At 43.2% G+C, this 23087-nt stretch overlaps 1 long non-coding RNA gene across 1 annotated transcript; it reads left to right on the forward strand.

Moving 5' to 3' along the window:
* Positions 1 to 4896: 4896 nt before the first annotated feature.
* LOC141099814 (uncharacterized) lies at positions 4897 to 22286 on the forward strand. Its single transcript, XR_012234529.1, has 2 exons — positions 4897 to 5055; positions 22146 to 22286. It is a non-coding gene; the product is annotated as an uncharacterized lncRNA (long non-coding RNA).
* Positions 22287 to 23087: the final 801 nt, after the last annotated feature.

A 23087-nucleotide genomic window follows, 5' to 3' on the forward strand; every position in this document is an offset into this window, starting at 1 on the left:
TTACACCGAAGGGTTAATTCCCACAGACATAATATTAAAATAGGCTTTATGCAACATGGCTTATCTAGGCATTTTGCTCTGAAGCATGGGAAAAACTATAATGGGTTAAAAATAAGTCCCATTGAGCATATACCCAGCGATCACCCTGACAGAATGGGACAACTGAATCGTAAGGAGATTTTTTGGATCTATAGACTTAATACATTGAAGCCAAATGGTCTTAACGAAATTACAGAAGTTTTCCGTTAACTCTCTTTTTTTTAAATTTTTATGTCTTTTAACAATTTTTTGGAACACATTGAGAGAGAATTTTATGCATAATTGTTTTTTCTTCTAGTAGAGCGCTTTTACTAATTTATTAATCCAATTTTAAATATTCTCTTTTTTCTTTTAAAGAATTTTTTGGTGTCTCAAGTGTATTTCCCTTCCAGGATATGAACTCGTTCTCGTATGGTAACTCTTGAGTTCTTTTTTGTAGGTCTGCTCCTTTTGTCATGTACCTATCAATCATTTGGACAGTTTCACTAGAAATTTCATTTCTAAATCAATACAGAAAGAAATTCTTTTAAACAATTATTAATCCAACGCAATTTTATTGCACATATTTTTAAACACATTCACATTTTTATTAAAAGGAATTTTAATGATATTTTATTACATACACAGTTTTAATAATTATATATACATATATAATTTTTTTCCCTCATTTGACGTTTGCAGCCTCCTTTTCCAAACGAATTCCGCTCTATCCGAGTGGTATAGCCTCTGGACCATGAGATTTATACACATAATTTTTTCAATGGGTTCGTTCCATTTTTTCTCCCCTTTTTTTCTTTTTTCTCAATATATGTAATAAAGCTTCCTTTTCTTTTTATATTATCTGTAAATGAAAATCAAGAAAGTATAATTGTTAAATAATACGAACAATTGTAAAAGGTTTTTACGCTCCATTAACCCCTGAACTCTGACATCTGTCCTCTCATCCCATGTGGTTTTTGGCGCCTAAATTCAAACATTTTATGTATTTAACCAGAGAAGGCTGTATCTATTCACTACTTGTCATCCCCTGAGGAAGAAATGGTTTTTCATTTCGAAACGCGTTGGGAGTAAAGAGTTTAAAAGTTTCTCATTTGGTGACTTTATCCTGATCTCAGCAGCGCACAGTAAGCCTAAATTATTCATCCAAAAGGAACTATATTGACGGTCACGGTTGTGAACCTCGGGCGTGCAGCAGGCTGACATTGATTTATATGCTTTTATTCATTCTGGGGAAGGTGAGTAGATTCCATCTGAATTTATTTCATTTTTTACCCAGATAAGACCCTATTGCGCTTTTGCTTTCCTTAGTTTTATCCTACATATTTCAGAAGGCAGACACAGACGCTCTCAGCCACCCTGTAGGGGCCCCCTGATGTCTCTGGGCCCCTGTGCAGCCGCACCGGCTCAGAGGTTCCCCTACATACCTCAGAAAAGTGTTTATATTTGTCCAGTGCTACATATATATTTCAGGAGTAGCACACAGTCTGTCACAGGCTCAGTATGGATCACACCATAATATAAAAAGAAGATCCACAAGAAATAATCACACATGCGGGCCAATGTTCAAGGTGTCACTGATGCACTTAGAGTGATGGGTGGAGGAGGTCTTTGTGGCACAAAGGGTACTGTATCAACAGATACCAGGTGTATGTAGTATAGTGAAAATAGAAAAAATCTCCGTATGTATTTCAGGAGGCAGACACTGACGCTCACAGCCTCAGTGTGGATTAGACAATAATATAGAAAGTTGAAAAAGGGTACAGTATCACCAGATACCAGGTATATATAGTACTAGCTGAAGAGCCCGGCGCTGCCCGGGCATAATAACTAACTGTGGTTAGTTACTATCATACATATTCTCCATCCCATAGTCCCATGCCCATATACCCATCATACATATTCACCATCCCATAGTTAAGTGCCCATATACCCATCACACATCCTACATCTCATAGTCCTGTGCCCATATACCCATCATACATATCCTCCATCCCATAGTCCCGTGCCCATATACCCAACATACATATCCGCCATCCCATAGTCCTGTGCCCATATACCCATCATACACATCCTCCATCCCATAGTCCCGTGCCCATATTACATATCCACCATCCCATAGTCCTGTGCCCATATACCCATCACACATCCTCCATCCCATAGGCCCGTGCCCATATACCCATCATACATATTCTCATCCCATAGTCCCATGCCCATATACCCATCATACATATCCTCCATCCCATAGTCCTGTGCCCATATACCCATCATACATATCCGCCATCCCATAGTCGAGTGCCCATATACCCATCATATATATCCGCCATCCCATAGTCCTGTGCCCATATACCCATCATACATATCCTCATCCCATAGTCCAGTGCCCATATACCCATCACACATCCTCCATCCCATAGTCCCATGCCCATATACATATCTGCCATCCCATAGTCCCGTGCCCATATACCCATCACACATCCTCCATCCCATAGGCCCGTGCCCATAAACCCAACATACCTATCCTTCATCCCATAGTCGAGTGCCCATATACCCATCATACATATCCACCATCCCATAGGCCTGTGCCCATATACCCATCATATATATCCTCCATCCCATAGTCCCGAGCCCATATACCCATCATACATATCCACCATCCCATAGGCCCGTGCCCATATACCCATCATACATATCCTCCATTCCATAGTCGAGTGCCCATATACCTATCATACATATCCTCCATCCCATAGTCGAGTGCCCATATACCCATCACACATCCTCCATTCCCATGCCCATATACCCATCACACATCCTTCATCCCATAGTCCCATGCCCATATACCCATCATGCATATTCGCCATCCCATAGTCGAGTGCCCATATACCCATCATACATATCCGCCACCCCATAGTCCCGTGCCCATATACCCGTCATACATATCCTCCATCCCATAGTCCAGTGCCCATATACCCATCACACATCCTCCATCCCATAGTCCCGTGCCCATATACCCGTCATACATATCGTCCATCCCATAGTCCCGTGCCAATATACCCGTCATACATATCCTCCATCCCATAGTCCAGTGCCCATATACCCATCACACATCCTCCATCCCATAGTCCAGTGCCCATATACCCGTCATACATATCGTCCATCCCATAGTCCCGTGCCAATATACCGTCATACATATCCTCCATCCCATAGTCCAGTGCCCATATACCCATCACACATCCTCCATCCCATAGTCCAGTGCCCATATACCCGTCATACATATCCACCATCCCATAGGCCCGTGCCCATATACCCATCATACATATCCTCCATCCCATAGTCCAGTGCCCATATACCCATCACACATCCTCCATCCCATAGTCCAGTGCCCATATACGCATCATACATATCCACCACCCCATAGGCCCGTGCCCATATACCCATCATACATATCCTCCATCCCATAGTCCAGTGCCCACATACCCATCACACATCCTCCATCCCATAGTCAACCATTATGACATCATAATGAGCGGCGGGGCTTGCAACCTATGATGACATCAGCGTCGCCATGGCAACCATTGTGACATCATAATGAGGGGCGGGGCTTGATACGCACACACTGTTTCCCCAGTATGTAGATAGGGGCATTATGACATCATAATGAGGGGCGGGGTTTGATGCGCACACACTTTTCCCCAGTATGTAGATGGGGCAAAATTGTTTGGTGAATTGGAACGCGCGGGGTTAAAATTTCGCCTCACAACATAGCTTAGGACGCTCTCTGGGTCCGGACGTGTGACTGTGCCAAATTTTGTGGCTGTAGCTGCGACAGTGCGGATGCCTATCCCGGACATACACACATACATACACACATACATACACACTTTGAGTTTTATATATTAGATAGTTTAAACATTCTAAATCTCCGTTTATATTTCAGGAGGCAGACACAGACGCTCTCAGGCCCAGTATGGATTTGACAAGAATATAGAAAGTTGAGAAAGGGTTCAGTAACACCAGAGAACAGGTATTTATAGTATAGTTTAAACATTCAAAATCTCAGTACATATTTCAGAAGGCAGACACAGACGCTCTCAGCCACTCTGTAGGGGCCCCCTGATGTCTCTGGGCCCCTGTGCAGCCGCACCGGCTCAGAGGGTCCCCTACATACCTCAGAAAAGTGTTTATATTTGTCCAGTGCTGTATGTACATTGTATGGTCTGGTCCGATGGATTTTTACAGATTGGGATCAGCGCCGCCTTGGTCCCTTCAAACTTCTGACAATATGTCTCTGAATTTCCAAGCAATAAATCTTGTATTTTTTTTCTGAAAAGGAGAAATGGTCAAAATTAAAATAAACTTTGCTTTCAGACCTCAAATAATGCAAAGAAAACAAGTTCATAATCATTTAGAAACAAGAATACTAATATTTTAACTCAGGAAGGGTTCAGAAATCAATATTTTGTGGAATAACCATGTGTGGTGTAATGACCACTGTGTCCACTAGGGGGCACTGTGTGGATGTCCCAAGAGAACGGATGAGAGACAGAATCCTGAAGGATAGTTATGTATCTCAAAGTGGGTGGCTTTGAGATGGAGACTTGTGTATGTGTGATCAGCAATATCATGGCTGAGGTGTTGTTTCTAAGTATAAAGGAGAAGTCTTCAGGTAACTAGAGAGATGGGTGGGTTCTGGATACCTACAAATCCACCCAGGGGTGTGTCTGATAACACCTATAGTAAGAGGCTATGTGAGTATGTGAAGGACCTGTGATGAGGTCATAGCCATGTGACCCGGTGGGCGTAGCTACGGACCATATATGGTGGCCAGGGTAGGTCACATGTGGGAATGCTGGGACCTGATTGGTCCAGTTTGGAAGGTCCCGTGAGGAGAAAGATCTCCTCACTAACAGCCTGTGGAGCGGCTGTGCGTGTGTAATGGCGGCCTGCGTCTGAGAGTCCCTGAGGAGTGAGTGGATGTCTGCAGCCTGGAGGAAGAGCCATATGGGAACCCTGACGTGGGTGAGATGAGGATGAGGCTGAATAGCCTGTAGAATGGACGCTATCCTGTAATGCTGTTTATATTGCTGTGGTTTATGATGACGAATAAACCTCATGGATTATGTTATGGCTTATGAAAACCCGTGCTGGATCTGATTGTGTGGCTGCCAAGCGAGTATCCCCTACTTACATGACAGCGCTACCTCACACATGATTTTTAATCACAGCTTTCATGCATCTTGTCATTATTGCCACCAGTCTTTCACACTGCTTCTGGAGCAAAAATTTAAGCAGTTCTTCTTTGCTTGATGGCTTGTGACTATCCATCATCCTCTTGATTACATTCCAGAGGTTTTCAATGGGTTTCAGGTCTGGAGAATGGGCCGTCCATGACAGGGTTTTGATGTGGTGGTCTCTTAATTTTTGTCAGAGCTGTATTTAATACTTTCTTTTACCCTTTAAGGGATTTTTACTGTATGCTCTGCTATGCTTTCTATATGTCAACTTATGGCTTGATGATTTAATTGTTTTTATATCACGTTTCACTAACATTTTGCATATATCTCTGCGTTTTTCTGTTCCCTGGATTTGTGGGTAGGGGTTTTGTCAAATTTTTACCTATTTTTTAACCTTTTAAGTCAGGTAAATTGCTAATAAAGTTTATTATTTATTTTATTAAATCTTCTTCCATTTGTTTTGGGTCTTTATATTGTATTGAAAGTGCTTTCATACTTTCACAGCCCACTCCTGTTTGGGATTTATATTAGGAAATGCAGAAGTATTTTTGGCTGCAAATCCTGAATGTATGCACTTAGTCACGGTCCTGGTTCCATCCCCCCATTCATTATAAGTCTTTGATAGCATCATAATGAATTTTTTTGAGGGAGAAGACATTACAAGTTTCTGATAGCATCTTCTCCCACCTTTCAATTCATTACAAAGTATCCTATGTACCTTACACCCTCCTTTCCCACTTCCAAATAAATTTTGAGCCCCTTAGGCTGTGTGCACACGCTGCAGATTTTGCTGCGGTTCCGCAGCGGTTTTGGCCGCTGCGGACCTGCAGCAGTTTCTGCTGCGGTGTACAGTACCATGATTCCCTATGGGAATCAAAAACCGCAATGCAGACGGTGCGGAATTTTCCGCGCGGATTATCTGCGGTTTTCAATCCGCAGAAAGAATTGACATGTCAATTCTTTCTGCGGATTCTGCTGCGGTTTGCCATCTCCTCCATTGAGGAGATGAAAAACCACAGGGTAAAACCGCAGAGCAATCCGCAGGTAAAACCACAGGTCTTTTGACCTGCGGTTTCACCTGTGGATTTTACAAAATCCGCGCGGATGAATCCGCACCTAATCCGCAGTGTGTGCACACAGCCTTATAGTGTTATAATGAATTGTGTGACGGGGAGGATACTATCAGGGACTTAGCATCATCCTCCACCACCCAATTCATTTTACATCCCTATCTAATGTTCTCCTCCCTGTCCGCCTATTCACAAATCCATTATAACGTCCTCTTATTCCCTTCCCAATCCTCACATCCCTCATTGTCCTCTCCCCTACAACCCTCATTTACCTCTCCCCCACATCCCTCATTGTCATCTTCCCCACATCAATCATTGTCTTCTCCCCACATCCATCATTCTCCTCTCCCCCACATCCCTCATTGTCCTCTGCTCGCCATCCATTATTGTCCTCTCCCCCCACATCCATCATTGTCCTGTCCACCATTCATCATTGTCCTCCCACCCTCATCCCTCATCCAGTCCCCCACATCCCTCATTGTCCTCTCTCCCACATCCCTCATTGTCCTCTTCCCCACATCTCTCATTGTCCTCTCCCCAGCATCCCTCATTGTACTCCCCCCACATCTCTCAATGTTTCTCCCACATTCCTCATTGTCCTCTCCCCCACATCCCTTACTGTTATCCTCCACCCACCTCATTGTTTTCCCCACATCCCTCAACGTTCTCCCCCCACATTCCTCATTGTTTCTCACCACATAACTTATTGTCTTCTCCCCCACATTCTTCATTATCTTCTCCCCCACATCTCTCATTGTCCTCTCCTCCACATCCCTCATTTTCCCCCCATTTCACTCATTTTCCTCTCGCCCACACCACTTATTGTCCTACCCCACGTCCATCATTGTCATTTAACCTCCATGCCTCATTGTTATTGCCCAACCCACTCTTTGTTCTGCTACTCATTATCCTCTCCCCAACATCCATAACTGTCCCTCACATACCTCATTGTTCTCCTCTACCCCCTCATTGTCCCTCCCGACCACCTTCGTTCTTATTCAAATGCCACCTCTTCTAACTGCATGTAAGAGGATGATGTCGCTCTTTGATCCACATAATGCCTGATGTCTCATGCCTGAGCCTGCACAGCTCTCCGATTCTACCACCCAATTTACATACAGCACCGGTAAAACACTTTTTCTGAGGTAAAGGACATACAGTAAATATATATACAGTGCTTTGCAAAAGTATTCGGCCCCCTGGAACTTTTCAACCTTTTCCCACATATCATGTTTCAAACAAAGATACCAAATGTAAATTTTTGGTGAAGAATCAGCAACAAGTGGGACACAATTGTGAAGTTGAACGAAATGTATTGGTTATTTTAAATTTTTGTGAAAATTTAAAAACTGAAAAGTGGGAGTGCAATATTATTCGGCCCCTTTACTTTCAGTGCAGCAAACTCACTCCAGAAGTTTATTGTGGATATCTGAATGATCCAATGCTGTCCTAAATGACTAATGATGATAAATATAATCCACCTGTGTGTAATCAAGTCTCCATATAAATGCACCTGCTCTGTGATAGTCTCAGGGTTCTGCTTGATGCACAGAGAGCATCTTGAAGACCAAGGAACACAACAGGCAGGTCTGTGATACTGTTGTGGAGAAGTTTAAAGCCAGATTTGGATACAAAATTGTAAACATCCCAAGGAGCACTGTGCAAGCGATCATATTGAAATGGAAGGAGTATCACACCGCTGTAAATCTACCAAGACCCGGCCGTCCCTCTAAACTTTCATCTCAAACAAGGAGAAGTCTGATCAGAGATGCAGCCAAGAGGCCCATGATCACTCTGGATGAACTGCAGAGATCTACAGCTGAGGTGGGACAGTCTGTCCATAGAACAACAATCAGTCTTACACTGCACAAATCTGGCCTTTATGGAAGAGTGGCAAGAAAAAAGCCATTTCTCAAAGATATCCATAAAAAGTATTGTTTAAAGTTTGACATAAGCCACTTGGGAGACACACTAAACATGTGGAAGAAGGTGCTCTGGTCAGATGAAAGAAAAATCGAACTTTTTGGCAACAATGCCAAACGATATGTTTGGCGTAAAGGCAACACAGCTCATCACCCTGAACACACCATCCCCACTGTCAAACATGGTGGTGGCAGCATCATGGTTTGGGCCTGCTTTTCTTCAGCAGGGACAGGGAAGATGGTTAAAATTGATGGAAAGATGGATGGAGCCAAATACAGGACCATTCTTGAAGAAAACCTGTTGGAGTCTGCAAAAGACATGAGACTGGGACAGAGATTTGTCTTCCAACAAGACAATGATCCCAAACATAAAGCAAAATCTGCAGTGGAATGGTTCACAAATAAACGTATCCAGGTGTTAGCATGGCCAAGTCAAAATCCAGACCTAAATCCAATCAAGAATCTGTGGAAAGAGCTGAAAACTGGTGTTCACAAATTATCTCCATCAAACCTCAATGACCTCGAGCTGTTTGCCAAGGAATAATGGGAAAGAATTTCAGTCTCTCGATGTACAAAACTGATAGAGACCTACCTCAAGCGACTTGCAGCTGTAATCGCAGCAAAAGGTGGCACAACAAAGTATTACGTTAAAGGGGCTGAATAATATTGCACGCCCCACTTTTTAGTTTTTGAATTTCCACAAAAATGTAAAATAACCAATAAATTTCGTTCAACTTCACAATTGTGTCCCACTTTTGATTCTTCACCAAAAATTTACATTTGGTATCTTTATGTTTGAAGCATGATATGTGGGAAAAGGTTGAAAAGCTCCAGGAGGCCGAATACTTTCACAAGGCACTGTGTGTGTGTATGTATATATATATATATATATATATATATATATATATATATATATAATATACACACTAGCTGAAGAGCCCGGTGCTGCCCGGGCATAGTAGCTAACTGTGGTTAGTTATAGAAAATTATAATTATCCTCCATCCCATAGTCCCGTGCCCATATACCCATCATACATATCCACGATCCCATAGGCCCGTGCCCATATACCCGTCAAACATATGCTCCATCCCATAGTCCAGTGCCCATATACCCATCACACATCCTCCATCCCATAGTCCCGTGCCCATATACATATCCGCCATCCCATAGTCCCATGCCCATATACCCGTCATACATATCCGCCATCCCATAGTCCCGAGCCCATATACCCATCATACATATCCTCCATCCCATAGTCCCGTTCCCATATACATATCCTCCATCCCATAGTCCCGTGCCCATATACCTGTCATACATATCCTCCATCCCATAGTCCGGTGCCCATATACTCATCACACATCCTCCAATCCATAGTCAACCATTATGACATCATAATGAGCGGCAGCAGTGCTTGCAACCTTTGATGACATCAGCGTCGCCATGGCAACCATTGTGACATCATAATGAGGGGCGGGGCTTGATACGCACACACTGCTTCCCCAGTATGCAAATAGGGGCATTGTGACATCAAAATGATGGGTGGGGCTTGACGCGCACACACTTTTTACCCCAGTATGTAGATAGGGGCAACATTGTTTGGTGAATTGGAACGCGCGGGGTTAAAATTTTGCCTCACAACATAGCTTAGGACGCTCTCGGGGTCCAGTCGTTTGACTGTGCCAAATTTTGTGGCTGCAGTTGCGACGGTGCGGATGCCTATCCCGGACATACACACACACACACACACACACACACACACACACACACACACTTTGAGCTTTATATATTAGATTTGGAAAAAAGTATTTGATACACTGACATTGCTGATTTTGCAAGTTTTCCCTTCTACAAAGATGGAGAAGTTTATAAGAAACCTTTGTCTATAATAAACTGACCTATAAAACTGTCCCACTAGTTAACTCCTTTAGTGAACACCATTTAAAAAAAAAAAAACAAAGCAAAAACACAATGCTTTATCATAATACCTCCGAACAAAAAGTGGAATAACACGCGATCAAAAAGACAGATATAAATAAACATGGTACCGCCGAAAATGTCATCTTGTCCCGCAAAAAAACATATAGCTCTATTACAGGAAAAATAAAAAAGTTATAGCTCTTAGAATAAAGGGATGCAAAAATAATTATTTTTTACATAAAAAAGTTTTTATTGTATAAAAGCACCAAAACACAAAAAACATAAATAAGGTATCGCTGTCATTGTACTGACCCGAAGAATAAAACAAATTTATGAATTTTACCACTTGCAGAACGGTATAAACGCCCCCCCCAAAAGAAATTCATCAATTGCTGGTTTTTGTTCATTTTGCCTCCCAATAATAAGAATAAAAAGAAAGTCATGTGCCCAAAAATGATACCAATAAAAATGTCAACTCGTCCCTGTCACGATCCCACCGCTGACACCGGTATGTCACGGACGGAGGGATGCGATGCACTGCCGACACACGGGTATCACAGGTGCAGGGGGGCTTATCTTTGTTAACCCACCGCTGCCACCAATATGTCACGATCCCACTGCTGCCACCAATATGTCACGATCCCGCCTCTGACACCGGTATGTCACGGACGGAGGGATGCAGCACACTGCCGACACATGGCTATCACAGGTGCAGGGGGGCTTATTTTAGTTATCCCACTACTGGACCATGTGACAAAAAACAGCAAGCTAGTCATGCCCTAACAATTTATTGCAGGGGGGTTATTTTGGATGCCCCACTACCGCTAACAATCTTCCATGAACTGCTGGGATTTATGTATATCCCACTTTCTCAGTTCCACTTTGGAACTCGCAGCTCTCTGGCGCCCCCCTTACACTCAGGTCAGTCAGGAAACTACACCTGGGATAATTGGTCGCCGGCCGGCTGCTTCAATGAGGTCTGGCCACTCGGCACGCTGCAGTGAGGGAATTATAAATGCTCTGGCCGCAGCCACCCAATTAGCTTATAAAATCCCTTTCCATCACAGCCAGCAGTACCCAGGGCCCAGATCACACTTCGCTGCCACCAGCTACGATTCACTTAATCAATGAGTTAATTAAGAGTGTCGATAGCAAACCCCCAAATTAGTAGCAATCATCTTAAAGGCACGTATACGTTCATTCTTAGAGCATGAAGGCAGACTAATAAATTATTATAATTTATTCCCCAAAAGGGGGGCAGTGATTACACAGATAAAAGATGTTACAAAGTTGAGACATTAGCTATGTACAATGCAAATATAAAATAAATGGGATTAACAGCAGAAATTAAACTTACTGTTGCTTAGATGGTCTGTAGGCTACCATGTGGGGAGGGGGAGGGGCAGCAAGCCACACATCTCCCTGCATCTGGGGGGTCCTTTTGGCATCAAAACCTCCAGCTCGACTGACTAACCCCAGGGAGGGAATGCCTTATACATCTGGGTCTGTGACATCACCAAAGTGGCGACAAATATGAACCTAGCACTCAACTTAAAGGTATTTGTAAGGCGGTTTATTGTAGTACACGAAAAAAGACATTTCGGTCAATGTGACCTTCTTCAGTTACGTGTGGTATATAGATTGTGTAGAGCTTATAGGCATCTATCAGAAAGGACGATGGTGCTTTAGGCATTGAGGAAAATGATCTCTCTAAGGTAATGAGCTTGTCAGTCCACCGCATCTGGAGGCACGTTTGCCCCTCTCCTATATACTGACAAGCTCATTACCTTAGAGAGATCATTTTCCTCAATGCCTAAAGCACCATCGTCCTTTCTGATAGATGCCTTATAAGCTCTACAAACAATCTATATACCACACGTAACTGAAGAAGGTCACATTGACCGAAACGTCTTTTTTCGTGTACTACAATAAACCGCCTTACAAATACCTTTAAGTTGAGTGCTAGGTTCATATTTGTTGCTTTAACGGTTTGGGAACCTAACCTTAGCACCATCTTGAGTTGCGCTCACGGTGTTCTTTCTATACGTGTATCACCAAAGGGGCGGTCTATGGATGTTACTCCCCCTGCTCTAGGAGCACAATTCTGACTACAGAACTTATAATAACTCTATCTCGTAGAGGGCACCTCGTATAAACTCGCACATGGTATCATTCTTTGTAGTTTGTGGAATACAATAATTCAAAACCAAACATGCAGTAGTTATGACACACCGTAACAGAGAAATCCAGTCCTCCATTTCTGCTGAGGTTAGAACTTTGCAAGGACCACCATAGCAAAGCCGGCTCGGAGTACGTTACCATATGCCAGTTTCATATTTGTAACACCGACTACCATCGCATTATTGCTCCTCTAAGATCTCCTATTCCAGTATCCAGCCGCATGGCATGAAACAAAAGGAATCCTGTTCCTGGCTGTGTAGAGCAGGGGGGAGAGAGAGAGAGGGCTGCTGGCACAGGAAATGTGTGGTGTAGGATTAAAAGAGAAGACACACACACAGCTGCTAAGGGGGGGAGAAGGGGTTTTTGCAGCTGTGACAGGCAGATTTCTCATCTGTAGTGTAGAGGAATAGAAGATTCTGGAATGTCCCAGCAAAATCATATCTTACTTAACCTTACAGTCCCGCAAAAAACAAAACCTCACATGACTCTGTGGGCCAAAACATGGAAAAATTATAGCTCTCAAAGTGTGGTGATGCAAAAACTATTTTTTGCAATAAAAAGCGTTTTTTAATGTGTGACAGCTGCCAAACATAAAAACCCGCTATAAAACCCCACTATAAATAGTAAATCAAACCCCCTTTATCACCCCCTTAGTTAGGGAAAAATATTAAATTAAAAGATATGTTTTTATTTCCATTTTCCCATTAGGGTTAGGGTTGGGGCTAAAGTTAGCGTTAGGGTTGGGGCTAAAGTTAGGATTACGGTTACAGTTGGGATTAGGGCTAGGGTTGGGATTTGGATTAGGGTTAGAGTTGGGATTAGGGTTAGGGGTGTTTTAGGGTTAGGTTTGTGGTTAGGGTAAGGGTTGGGAAAAGGGTTAGGGGTACGTTGGGGTTAGGGTTTGAGTTAGAATTGGGGGTTTCCACTATTTAGGCACATCAGGGGCTCTCCAAACTCAACATGGTGTCTGATCTCAATTCCAGCCAATTTTGCATTGAAAAGTCAAATGGCGCTCCTTCCCTTCCCTTGGGGGAGAAAAGATCATTTTTGTAAAAAAAACATGATTTTTTATTTTTACGGCTCTACATTATAAACTTCTGTGAAGCACTTGGAGGTTCAAAGTGCTCACCAAACATCTAGATAAGTTCTTTAGGGGGTCTCCTTTCCAAAATGGTGTTCCTTGTGGGATTTCAACTGTTTAGGCACATCAGAGGCTCTCCAAATGCGACATGGCGTCCGATCACATTTCTAGCCAATTTTGCATTGAAAAGTCAAATGGCGCTGCTTCCCTTACGAGCTCTGCCATGCACCCAAAGAGTGGTTTACCTGCATATATGGGCAGTGGCGGATTATAATGAGGTCAATTTGGGCAGTTGCCCCGGGCCCAGTGGGGTTAAGGGGCCCACAGCCCAGGCCAGTAAATTGCCCCATTTTAATCCGCCACCGCGCAGGGCCGGATTATAGGCAGGGCAGGCGGGGCTTCAGCCCCGGGGCCCCCACCACAAGAGCTTCTAAGGGGGCCCCCACCACATTCCTGCTGGCTGCTGCAATGGCACTCCATCTTCTCCCCACCTAAAAGTGAGTGACCGTGGGGGCGGCATTATGTGCTCTGCTACCAGCAGCATCTACAAGTAGCGTGAACGCTGATGCTGCTGGTAGCGTGCAAAGGCTTGTGATGAGATCACAGGAGGTAAGGTGTCAGGGCCCCCGATCATGTGACCCCTGTCTCCTCCCCTCCTGTGACCTCATCACAGGTCCTGTGCGCACAGCACAGAGCACTGAGAGCAGCCATGTATGTGGAGTGCGGCTCTGCGGGTGGAGGTAGGTGCTGGAGGCCCCATTATTCTCTATGTGGAGTGCGGCTCTGCGGGTGGAGGTCGGTGCTGGAGGCTCCATTATTCTCTATGTGGAGTGCGGCTCTGCGGGTGGAGGTCGGTGCTGGAGGCTCCATTATTCTCTATGTGGAGTGTGGCTCTGCGGGTGGAGGTAGGTGCTGGAGGCCCCATTATTCTCTATGTGGAGTGCGGCTCTGCGGGTGGAGGTCGGTGCTGGAGGCTCCATTATTCTCTATGTGGAGTGCGGCTCTGCGGGTGGAGGTCGGTGCTGGAGGCTCCATTATTCTCTATGTGGAGTGAGGCTCTGCGGGTGGAGGTCAGTGCTGGAGGCTCCATTATTCTCTATGTGGAGTGCGGCTCTGCGGGTGGAGGTCGGTGCTGGAGGCTCCATTATTCTCTATGTGGAGTGCGGCTCTGCGGGTGGAGGTCGGTGCTGGAGGCTCCATTATTCTCTATGTGGAGTGAGGCTCTGCGGGTGGAGGTCAGTGCTGGAGGCTCCATTATTCTCTATGTGGAGTGCGGCTCTGCGGGTGGAGGTCGGTGCTGGAGGCTCCATTATTCTCTATGTGGAGTGCGACTCTGCCGGTGGAGGTCGGTGCTGGAGGCTCCATTATTCTCTATGTGGAGTGGAGGTCGGTGCTGGAGGCCCCATTATTCTCTATGGGGAGTGTGGCTCTGCGGGTGGAGGTCGGTGCCGGAGGCTCCATTATTCTCTATGTGGAGTGCGGCTCTGCGGGTGGAGGTAGGTGCTGGAGGCTCCATTATTCTCTATGTGGAGTGCGGCTCTGCGGGTGGAGGTAGGTGCTGGAGGCTCCATTATTCTCTATGTGGAGTGGGGCTCTGTGGGTGGAGGTCGGTGCTGGAGGCCCCATTATTCTCTATGTGGAGTGCGGCTCTGCGGGTGGAGGTCGGTGCTGGAGGCTCCATTATTCTCTATGTGGAGTGCGGCTCTGCGGGTGGAGGTCGGTGCTGGAGGCTCCATTATTCTCTATGTGGAGTGAGGCTCTGCGGGTGGAGGTCAGTGCTGGAGGCCCCATTATTCTCTATGTGGAGTGCGGCTCTGCGGGTGGAGGTAGGTGCTGGAGGCGCCATTATTCTCTATGTGGAGTGGGGCTCTGCGGGTGGAGGTCGGTGCTGGAGGCTCCATTATTCTCTATGTGGAGTGAGGATCTGCGGGTGGAGGTCAGTGCTGAAGGCTCCATTATTCTCTATGTGGAGTGCGGCTCTGCGGGTGGAGGTCGGTGCCGGAGGCTCCATTATTCTCTATGTGGAGTGTGGCTCTGCGGGTGGAGGTCGGTGCTGGAGGCCCCATTATTCTCTATGTAGAGTGTGGCTCTACGATTCGTGACCCCCGTCACGTGACGAGGGGGGCCCACAGAGTCTGAACTGCCCCGGGCCCTGGCTACCCTTAATCCACCCCTGTATATGGGGTATCAGCGTACTCTGGACAAATTGTACAACAACTTTTGGGGTCCAATTTCTCCTGCTACCCTTGGTAAAATAAAACAAATTGGATCTGAAATAAATTTTTTGTGAAAAAAAGTTAAATGTTCATTTTTAAAAAAAAACATTCCAAAAATTCCTGTGAAGAACCAGAAGGGTTAATAAACTTCTTGAATCTGGTTTTGAGCACCCTGAGGGGTGCAGTTTTTAGGATGGTGTCACTTTTGGGTATTTTCTATCATATAGACCCCTCAAAGTGACTTCAAATGTGAGGTGATCCCTAAAAAAAATGGTTTTGTAAATTTTGTTGTAAAAATGAGAAATCTCTGGTCAAATTTTAACCCTTATAACTTCCTAACAAAAAAAAATTTTGGTTCCAAAATTGTGCTGATGTAAATTAGACATGTGGGAAATGTTACCTATTAATATTTTATGTGACATATCTCTGTGATTTAAGTGCATGAAAATTCATAGTTGAAAATTACAAAATTTTCAAATTTTTTGCCAAACTTCCATTTTTTTCACAAATAAATGCAAGTCATATTAAAGAAATTGTATCACTATCATGTACAATATGTCATGAGAAAACACTGTCAGAATCACAGGGATCCATGGAAGCGTTCCAGAGTTATTACCTCATAAAGAGACAGTGATCAGAAATGTAAAAATTGGCCTGGTCATTAACATGCAAACCACCCTTGGGGTAAAGGGGTTAATTTCTATGCTGCATTTCATTCCATGCCTGTCACACTGACAGAGCACAGACAGAACATGGACACATGGACATGGACAGCACACGGACACACGGTTGTCACATACGTACACACAGATGGCACAAGGACATGGACCACGGATCTCACCAGTACTGGTTTTTCTAGTAATGGAATCACGAGGAGGAGTGAAGGGTGCATAACAGAGATAAAATGTACTTGTACTGCCAATGGGTGAAAAGTAGTGTTGAGCATTCCGATACCGCAAGTATCGGGTATCGGCCGATACTTGCTGTATCGGAATTCCGATACCGACTTCTGATATTTTTTCAATATCGGAAGTCGGCATCGGAATCGGAAGTTCAAAGTTGATTGACAGCCTGACGTCATCATGATGCGCGGTGTGTGCGCATCATGATGCGCCATCATTTCGGGCCTTCCGGGGGTCTCTGCCGGCCTGCCGGGGGGCTGTGCCGGCCTGCCGGGGGGCTGTGTGGACTGCCCGGGGTCTGTACCGGCCTGCCGGGGGGCTGTGCCGGCCTGCCGGTGGTCTGTGCACCCTGTGGGGGTCTGTACCGGCCTGCCGGGGGGCTGTGCCGGCCTGCCGGGGGGCTGTGCTGATGTCCGGGGGTCTGTGCAAGCATCGTCCGATGGGACTACAAGTCCCATCTGGCGATGCCTGCTACCATGACAGTGATTGACACATTAGCCAATGATGGGACAGTAGTAGTCCCATCATCCGGCTAATGTGTTAAATGTTAAAAAAAAAAAAAAAAAAATACTACATACATACTACATGCATGCTACATACATACTACATGCTACATACATACTACATACATACTACATACATACTACATACATACTACATACCACATATATACTACATACATAACACACATATACTATATACATACTATATACATACTACATATATACTACATGCATGCTACATACATACTACATACATACTACATGCATGCTACATACATACTACATGCTACATAAATACTACATATATACTACATGCATGCTACATACATACTACATGCTACATACATACTACATACATACTACATACATACTACATGCATGCTACATACATACTACATGCTACATACATACTACATATATACTACATGCATGCTACATACATACTACATGCTACATACATACTACATATATACTACATGCATGCTACATACATACTACATGCTACATACATACTACATACATACTACATACATACTACATGCATGCTACATACATACTACATGCTACATACATACTACATATATACTACATGCATGCTACATACATACTACATACTACATATATACTACATACATACTACATGCTACATACATACCACATATATACTACATGCATGCTACATACATACTGCATGCTACATGCATGCTACATACATACTACATACATACTACATGCTACATACATACCACATATATACTACATACATACTACATACAATACATTCATACAATACATACATAGACATACAGTACATATAACATAGAGTAACATACTTACCAATACTTGTCACATTGTTCCCCGAAGCCATTGTCTTTTACGGAATAAATATTAACATAACAAACCACAAAAATACTCACCCACGATCCGAAGCAGTCCACGAGTGTGTCCCACGACGATCTTGGGTAGAGAACTGCAGCATCAGCTGTTGCTGCCGTTCTCTACGGGCTGCAGGAATCCAATGACGGAAGGTAGGTATCCTTCCGCACTGTATTCCTCCGCCACTTAAAAAAAAAAAAGTCCCTAGTCTCACTTTATGCCATTGCTGCGTGGGAATTTCCCACACAGCAATGGCATAAAGTGAGACTAGGGACTTTTTTTTTTTTTAAGTGGCGGAGGAATACAGTGCGGAAGGATACCTACCTTCCGTCATTGGATTCCTGCAGCCCGTAGAGAACGGCAGCAACAGCTGATGCTGCAGTTCTCTACCCAAGATCGTCGTGGGACACACTCGTGGACTGCTTCGGATCGTGGGTGAGTATTTTTGTGGTTTGTTATGTTAATATTTATTCCGTAAAAGACAATGGCTTCGGGGAACAATGTGACAAGTATTGGTAAGTATGTTACTCTATGTTATATGTACTGTATGTCTATGTATGTATTGTATGAATGTATTGTATGTAGTATGTATGTAGTATATATGTGGTATGTATGTAGCATGTAGTATGTATGTAGTATGTATGTAGCATGCATGTAGCATGCAGTATGTAGCATGCATGTAGTATATATGTAGTATGTATGTAGCATGTAGTATGTATGTAGCATGCATGTAGTATATATGTAGTATGTATGTAGTATGTATGTAGCATGCATGTAGTATGTATGTAGTATGTATGTAGCATGCATGTAGTATGTATGTAGTATGTATGTAGCATATATGTAGTATGTATGTAGTATGTATGTAGCATGCATGTAGTATATATGTAGTATGTATGTAGCATATATGTAGTATGTATGTAGCATGTAGTATATATGTAGTATGCATGTTGCATGCATGTAGTATATATGTAGTATGTATGTTGCATGTAGTATGTATGTAGTATGTATGTTGCATGTAGTATATATGTAGTATGAATGTAGCATGTATGTAGTATGAATGTAGCATGTATGTAGTATGCATGTTGTATGTATGTAGCATGTAATTATTTTTTTTTTTTTTTTTTTTTTTACATTCAACACATTAGCCGGATGATGGGACTACTACTGTCCCATCATTGGCTAATGTGTCAATCACTGTCATGGTAGCAGGCATCGCCCGATGGGACTTGTAGTCCCATCGGACGATGCCTGCACAGCCCCCCGGCAGGCCGGCACAGCCCACCGGAGCCTGCACAGCCCCCCTGGCAGGCCGGCACAGCCCCCCGGCAGGCCGGCACAGACCACCGGAGCCTGCACAGACCCCCTGGCAGGCCGGCACAGCCCCCCGAAAGGCCCGTACAGACCCCAGAGAGGCTGTACAAGGGAAAAACAGGATTTTTCTTATTCCGATACCGGAAGTCCCATAGACTTGAATGGGACTTCCGGTATCGGAATCGGCGATACCGATACTTTTTTTTAAGATCGGCCGATCCATTCCGATCCGATACTTTGAAGTATCGGACGGTATCGCTCAACTCTAGTGAAAAGCCCAACAGTTGGAGCCCCATTAATCAATAAGGTATTATTGCCAATCCTTTAAGCTTTACTGAGCACAGTGGTTCAATAGTGCATGGTGGCTCAGTGGTTAAGCACTGTAAGCCTTGCAGCACTGGGGTTCTAATTTCAAATCTCATCAAGGACAACATCTGCAAGGAGTTTGTATGATCTGGTAGTGCTTGCATGGGTTTCCTCCAGATTTCTGGTTTGATCCCACACTCCAAAGAAATACCAATAGGTAATTTAGATTGTGTGCTCAAATGGGGGCAATGATGCTGATCTCCGAAAATGTGCTGTAGAATTAATGGCGCTATATATGTGAGTAAAATAAAAATATAATTTACTAATAAATTATTTTCTTTTGAGAAAAAATACTAGTCATTATTTTTTCAATGTCAAGAGTCTTGATCTTGGCTAAGGATTAATTTTATTTATATATGTAAGACATAACTTGACGCAACAAACTCCAGCAGGCTTAGTTTTTGCAAAAGGAATACTTTTTAAACCCAGTCATAAATTCAGCGTCTTTGTTTATGTCACAACTTGCTGGCCTTGATACTAATGGTATTGAAGTCTGTATTACTTTACATTTAAATTATATGACATTTACGTTACATTTACATTATACAACATTTATTTGACGTTTTTACATTATGTGACTGCAAATTCTACCCGATAACACAATTAATATAACCAAACTCAATGTGCAGTTCCTGGTAACTTGATAATTTGAGATTATCAACTCCTGTGCAAAGTTTTTGGTTTTGCTCTGCTTTTACCTCTATTGTAGAAAGAGGCTTGAACTCTGCAGTTGTATTATAAAATGTGTAAGGCTATAAAGCTATGCTGGCTCATGGATGATGCAGAATTCAGCTTGTAGTGCACAGACTGACCAAAGATAGCAGTATGCTTCAAATAATTTGAAGCTCCATCTTAATAAATTTGCCAATAGGATTTTTATTGTGAAAGCCATTGGTCATAGTATAGCTGAGAAGGTCCCTTCACCGTTGCAATCCTGTGCTCCTTCAAGGAACAGCACATATATGTGTGATTTACAAATTTGCTTCTTATACCTTTGCTAATTATTGAACAATTCACTAAATTAAATAATCTGTTTTGGCTGTGGGTATACTAAATTTTAACATGTAAATTAGAAAACAGACCCTCATAGACTTAAGCCGACATTGCAGCGATATTGCTAGCGATATCGCTGCATGTGATACTTACCTCCGACCCGCTCCCCCGCTGGTTATCGCTGATCACGCGAGAAGGTCCTGGATCATTCCTCGTCGGCCACTTCCTGCTGCGCTTCCTGTGGCGCCGACGAGCGAGGCATGGACGCGGGCGGGAGGACGTCAGGATTGCCGTGTCTGACAGGTAAGTAGCGACCCCCAACACCTGCGATGTCGCTGGTGAGATATGCCTGTGTGGCAGCTCACTAGCGACCACTTAGCGATGCACCAGCGATCCATATCGTTGTCGAGATCGTTGGTACATCGCTATGTGTAACGGTACCCTAAAGGTGGTTGGTTAGTTCTTTATCTTGGGTTAGGTTGTAAAAGATGCTCCACAATAAATACAAACATTTTCATAAAAGAAGAGCAAGGGCAGCAAAATAGCTTGAATTGTTTGCGTGTGAAATGACAGTACAGTGTTCTGTTTTGTAATTGTGGGTCACCCACCGACACCGTCCTGTGCATCCCGCATATTACAAGCTGCTCTATCAACTGTAAATTGAATATAATGAGGTTCTTTCCTTAGATCGCTATCTACTACAGTCACAATAATTTATGGAAATGCGGGAAGGATTTCGAAATGCATAGATTTTGTGGCATTGAATTGCAGCCAAACACTCGCCCTTGTAATTTATTCTAAATAATTGATTCTCGCACCGGCACATCGAAATGTTGATAGACAGCGCAGTAGCCTCATAAGTGTCCAATTAAATATATATCACTAAATTCTGACAGGGAGAATCTTTAAAAGTTTCTGTTGACTGGGAGAATAGATTTTTATAACTGTAAAGCATACACTTATCCAAACTAAAGATGTTATTGATGTTCCTGCCAATGGCCTGGCAATATAATCTGTCAATCTATGCTTGTGGCTGGAGGCTGAATACGAAACATATGTTCTGCATTTTTATCAGTAATGATATTGCTTGTGGATGTGCTTTCTGGCTTCAGCAGTCTCACTTTACATCTGAATTTCTCGTGCTGCATGTAAATGTATGGAATGCTATATGTCAGTGGGTGATTGTATAATGTATGTTTCATTTTGTATTGTCTCTTGATATTCCCTTAAGAATGCGGCTTATTCCTGTGCATGAAATAAATAACTGAAAGGGAAGCCCCTATTTATAGTCCTCGAGAAGTGTAAATGATTAATGATGTGCCAGAAGTATCTGAAAATTAAGATTACGCAATTCTCACAGAATGCACTGGGAGTCTTATACATAAGCCCTAAGTACTAACACAGTAACCAGGATGAAATCTGGATCGCTGACTGGTGTTTGTGTTCCCTGGCACTTAACAGCTTCTCAGAAATGCATTTTATGCTTTATATTTACATGAATTAGGACAAAACTGATCGTGTTATTTTTTTTTACAGTTCTGCATGATAGACTTTCCAACTGAGGAAACCCCCACTGATCAGCAGATGAAGGAGGCCATTATTCTGACCTGACCACTACGCCATAGACTTTTCTATGATCCGTTTGCTATCTGAAATATAATGTCTTCCACACCTTCACTTATGCTAATCTGTTGCTCACTTACTAAAAATAGCTGTATTAATTCATATGCAAATAAGATGTAAGTGCTCAGAGAATGTCTAAGCACTTCCCAAACTTCTGCATCCTTGTGTCTATTCCCTGCTCAGCATCATGTTCCTCCGATTGACTTACAGCTGGCTTGACTACACAGTCAGTGAGCTCTCAGTCAAGCAGAGAATGGTGGCGCTGTTGGGCAGATATAGAGTCAGGACTGCAGAGGCTTGGGAAGTGCTTTCACACGCCCAGAACAGGCCATAACAGATTGCAGAAATAACTGTATAGCTGATGATGACAAACAGCAATATGATCATATATTCAGTTTGTGTGTTGGATAGTTCTGACCAATTTCATTTTAAAAAATAAATATATTTTTTGGCAATCACCTTTAAGAAAGCAATATATTATGTGTTTATTTATAACATCAATAGTAAAGTTCTTAAATGGGTTATGTGACTATATTATAACTTATATTGTTAAGCAATTTAAAAAAAGACATAATACAAAAGAGATAAGAAATAATAGAAGTTTTTTGAAAGAGATTCTTTGGAAACAAATATGGCACATGTATAACACACATGGTGAATATATAAAGTACGTATATTGCTACAAGAATCTTTACGCTGTGCATTAATAGGATTCAATGTCATTTTATACATTTATATTGAAGAGAAATGCAGCCTCAATAGTTTTCTGCCTGGAGGTTGATCATTGATGTATAATGGTATGTGCACACGTTGCAGATTCTACGGCGGATTTTTACGCACCAAAATCCGCAACTC

Source organism: Dendrobates tinctorius, unplaced genomic scaffold (assembly GCF_039654945.1).
Source record: "Dendrobates tinctorius isolate UK_male_01 unplaced genomic scaffold, ASM3965494v1 ptg000102l, whole genome shotgun sequence".
Classification (NCBI taxonomy): Eukaryota; Metazoa; Chordata; class Amphibia; order Anura; family Dendrobatidae; genus Dendrobates; species Dendrobates tinctorius.